The 5,009-nt window shown below is 42.5% G+C and overlaps 1 pseudogene; it reads right to left on the bottom strand.

Moving 5' to 3' along the window:
- Positions 1-2,336, bottom strand: LOC112079004 (migration and invasion enhancer 1-like; annotated as a pseudogene).
- Positions 2,337-5,009: the final 2,673 nt, after the last annotated feature.

Raw genomic sequence — 5,009 nt, 5'->3', positions numbered from 1 at the left:
GAGGAATTAGAACAATCAGGCAGTAACTGTCTGCCAGGCAATGAGGCTTTTGGAATATAATAGGGTGCTCCCCCCAACCCGTCTGCCCCTCGATCTTACGGTCTCCTCCATTTCTCTGATCCCATAACATAGGAGCTGCCAGGACTGGGGTCATCATACTATAAACCTTTCAGCTTTGGGCTACAGTAATCATATAAGTCCTGGAACACCTCAATGGGAGCAGAGAGAGAGGGGAGAGAGAAGGCACAACAAAACCTTACGACAGGTTGTACTCTAAATCAAAGGCAGTGGTCTTAGTCCAACTCTGCTAGTGTAGTTTCAACAGAGAGTTGTGTGTCACCCTCATGCCCGGTTAGTGCAAAGGCTGAGTGAGTAATGACAGTGGCAGTGATGYATGCGCACTGTCCTGTCTTCAGCATGCTGCTGTCAGGAGAGGGCAGGGTTGGAGAATAGAGGGAGAGGAGATCTACAGGATGACACAAGGCGGGCGGCTCTTGGTGATCTTCTCCACTGGCTTGCCATCATGGGCTTTCTGTATAGCATCCATGATCTGCAGGGGGACAAGACATCTTGTGTCATTGGGGGTAGTCATTGGCAGTTGACACACACAGTGTGTCAGACATTAAAATGACAGCCTTGTAAGAAGTTAACAACTTACGTCGTCTTCATATGGGAAGCCGCTTGTTTCGAGCTTGGAGAAAACTACTTGCCCGTTGATCTCAATCTCAAAACTGCCTGCAGAAACAAAAGCATCAAATCAAGGAAAACAATGTAGTCTGAGAATATAGTAGAGACATACACTCACCAGYCAGTTTATTAGGTACACCACCCAGAAAATGGTTCACTTCTACAGACAGTGAGTCATGTGGCCGTGGCTAGCTGTATAAAGCAGGCAGACCGGCAGAGGCATTCAGTTGCTGTGTGATTGGATGTTAGAAGAATGGGCAAAACGAGTGACCTAAGTGACTTTGAGTGCGGTATGATCGTTGGTGCCAAGCACATCGGATCGAGCATCTCAGAAACGGCCTCCTGGGCTTTTCAACGACAACAGTGTCTAGGGTTTCCCCAGAATGTTGCAACAAACCAAAACAATCCAGTCAATCCAGTGCTGTGGGCAAATACAGCTCAGTGATGAGAGGTCAAAGGAAAAGCTAACAGGCGGGCCACAAACAGCCCAGTAGAACAGTGGTGTGTAGAATGGCATTTTAGAACGCACATCTCATCAATCCTTGTCACGGATGGGCTGTTGCAGCAGACATCCACACCGGGTTCCACTCCTATCAGTTAAAAACAAGAAGAAACGTCTCCAGTGGGCACGCGATCGCCAACACTGGACAATTGAGAAGTTGGCCGTGGTCCGACGAACATCACCTGGTCCGACGAATCCCGGTTCCTGTTGCTTTATGCTGATGGCAGAGTTAGGATTTGGCGTAAGCAGCATGAGTCCATGGACCCATCCTGCCTGGTGTCAATGGTACAGGCTGATGGCGGTGGTATACCACGATCCAATCTGCAGCAACTGCATGATGCCGTCGCATCAGTGTTGACCAACATCCCTTTGGAATGTGTCCGACTTGAAGAATCAATTCCCCCAAATAATTCAGGGCGTTCTGGAGGCAAAGGGGGGGTCCGTGTGGCAGTGCGTGTGGCACTGTCATTACTCACTCACACACACCTCTCTAATAAACTGTCCAGTGAGTATATAGCTACACAGAAGAAAGAACATGTAACGATGTCAAAATGCTTCACATTATTAGTGTACTTATCAACACTGTACATACCTGTATTGTCTGTAGTAGGCTATGTGGAAAGGACCAACTTACCTTGCCTTCCTACGAAGCCCGACACTTCCGCTTCAGTGAATTCCGCGGTGACTAACCGCGCGAGCTCCTGATAGCGGGGCCCGTACCCTCATCCACCGCTAAAGTCAACGACAAAACAAAAACATGGCTTAGTGATGAATAATTAACCCTAAAGTAGTTGGGGGGAAATGTCCAAGCAATGTCTAAAGTAAACATTCATCAACTAACGTTAGCTAGCATAAAACATAGCCCGTTTCATAATAAAAGAGTGGGCACTCTGCGCTATGAAGGTGGCTGGTTCGAGCTGCTAGTTACTGTAGCTACAGTAGCTACCTAAAACGCATGGGAGCTGCTTAAAAAAAGGGAGAATAATCCAACAAATGGGAAATAAACATACCAGTATTCGACTTTGACTTGCACACCCATGGCTGTTGAAGAAACTAGCTAGCTTGCTAGTTCCTTCTTCTCGATGAGCTGATTCAGGTTTGACCTAACGACACGATTGTGTAACACAGATGCTAAAAATGCTAACTAGCTAGCTAAAGCGTATGAGCAGAGAAATGCTTTCGGTTGGTGTAACCAGYGGTGGGAGGAGCGAGAAAAAGCAGGAAGAAAATACTACCAGGGACCTGTTCCAATACTTTTGAAATGCATCCATCCTTTCCCTTTCTTCTTCCCTTCTTTGAGATGATTGATAATCTGTTTGAATGGCAAATACTATAGTCATATAGGTGAGGTTTGGGTCGTTATTGGTGACACTGCAATGAACAATCCAACTTTGTAGCAAAAAACAATTGCAGTAGCAGAATTTTAAAACAATGGACAATTGTCTGTCCATTGCATAGTTTGCCATTTTTGTTCTAGGAATGCTGTCAAAATGAATGTTTGGTATGCAAGATTGCAGTTTTTACCTATCGGAATCAGACTGCACCAATTCATTAAGACATGCTTAACAACATGATGTATATACTGCCTCTCAGTCATGGGCAAGTCAACATAAGATAATAACTGTACAGATGTACTGCATCAATGACAAAGGTGGGCTAGGCAGATGACAATCTCAGACGGATGAGTCATGTCATAAAGTTGGGTATTTTTCTTCCTTATCTTTTACTTTTGCAAGGCATGCTGACTCAGAGGAGTGACTTGTTGATGTCTCTTTAACTGCAATAAATTGCTGGCTCCTTACTTATGCTGCATTCATAACCAAGTGGGAAAGTAGTATTTACCACATATACAACTGGTATAAATCCAGTTGAATGGCCCTCCAACTGGTAATTACTATTGGGAAGCTCATCTGTCATCCCTGAGCTCCAACTTCTCCCACATGCTGAACTCTGACATCACCTACTAAGGAAATTACAATTTTCGGGATTATTTAACCTTTATTTTATCAGTGAGTCATACTGAGACCAAGGTTTATTTTACAGATTAGCCCTGAATTACACAAATTACAGAAAATACACACATCAAAATATAAATACAAAATGCAAGCAGAAAGAAAAACACGGTCATAAAAAACAAACACATTCATCAGTAATAAGGTCCTCAATCAGCTTTCTGAGTTGGCCTAGAGGCCAATTAAGGTGCAAGAAAACTCAGTAGAGACCAAAGGAATTTCCAGAGTTAGCCATCCCTGAAACCGGGTGTGGTAGCTCGTATGTCTAAAGTTTAGTAATGATGTTAAGTACAGTGGGTCTTTTTGTAAAAGAGCTTTATAAATTAAAACATAGCAATATATCAACCTACGTGACATCAAAGAGGGKCAACCAACATTCTAGTAGAGAATGCAGTGATAAGTACTAAAATTGTTGCCCGTAATAAATCGCAGTGCGCTATTATAAACTGCAACTAACAGCTTTAATGAAGTGGCAGCTGCATTTATATAGATGATGTCGCCATAGTCTAGGACCGATAGGAATGTCTACTGAATAATCTGCTTTCTACTAAACCCATTTTTATTCTCAGTTAATTCTCATGCATTCAATTCATATTTACAACTTCACAACTCGTCCCATTTGATTATAAACACAACATTATTACTGCTTATTACTGCCCACCTTCAGACTCATAAAGACATCACAAGTTATCAAGGCAAGTGTCCACGCCCTTCAGAGTAAAAGCTACACCCCAGTCTTTCACACCCCAGTCTTTCAGGAACTTGTTGTAAGCCAGAAGTAAAAGGACTGTTGTTAGCCAGAAGTAAAAGGACTGTTATTGGGCATTGACATGATGACTAAAATGAGTTGGATTGTAACAATTTTGGGGAGAAACTAAGCACAGATAAAGCTTAAGATCAAGAGAAATGGCAACCAGAGATTCATCAACATGTGGTAAGTTTTTTCATCTCAATTGTCTTACATATCAACTTGAGAAAAAGGTTGTACGGTATATAAAGGACAATTTACACATGGCTTATGAAGTTGTTTTTAATAACTTTAGCATCAATCAGTGTAAAAGTATTACTCTAACCCTAACATGGCCAGTTTAATGTAAGTTAAGATGATTAACTGCCCTCTTCTATCAATGTGGTGCGTGTACTGATATTTCTAGGCAACATTACCATTACTTATAGCAACTATTCATGTTTTTATGATATCTCCATGTACTGTATGTATACTGTGTGTAGCAGGTACATACTGTGTGTAGCAGGTACATACTGTGTGTGGCAGGTACATACTGTGTGTGGCAGGTACATACTGTGTGTAGCAGGTACATTCTGTGTGTGACAGGTACATACTGTGTGTAGCAGGTACATATTGTGTGTAGCAGGTACATACTGTGTGTAGCAGGTACATACTGTGTGTGGCATGTACATACTGTGTGTGGCATGTACATACGGCGTGTGGCAGGTACATACTGTGTGCAGCAGGTACATAATACTGTGTGCGATAAAGCAACATGTGACAGACATCTGATCAAGTTGTCAATACACCACGTTATCAGTAGTTTCATAGTGGTGTAATACACACATGCATGCTATCTGTGTCTGTTTGTGTATGTACTGTACTTGTGACTGTATGTGTGTGTGTTTATATATGTACATGTGACTGTACATGTTTGTGTTTGTGTGTGTACTTGTGACTACGTGTGTGTGTGTTTGTGTATGTACTTGTGACTATAAGTGTGTGTGTTTGTGTGTGTACCTGTGACTGTACGTGTGTGTGTTTGTGTATGTACTTGTGACTGTACGTGTGTGTTTTTTAC

This window comes from Salvelinus sp. IW2-2015, unplaced genomic scaffold (assembly GCF_002910315.2).
Source record: "Salvelinus sp. IW2-2015 unplaced genomic scaffold, ASM291031v2 Un_scaffold6678, whole genome shotgun sequence".
In the NCBI taxonomy this organism is placed as follows: Eukaryota; Metazoa; Chordata; class Actinopteri; order Salmoniformes; family Salmonidae; genus Salvelinus; species Salvelinus sp. IW2-2015.
Note: the sequence above shows the minus strand (reverse complement) of the source record. Positions and strands in the feature narration are given on the sequence as shown.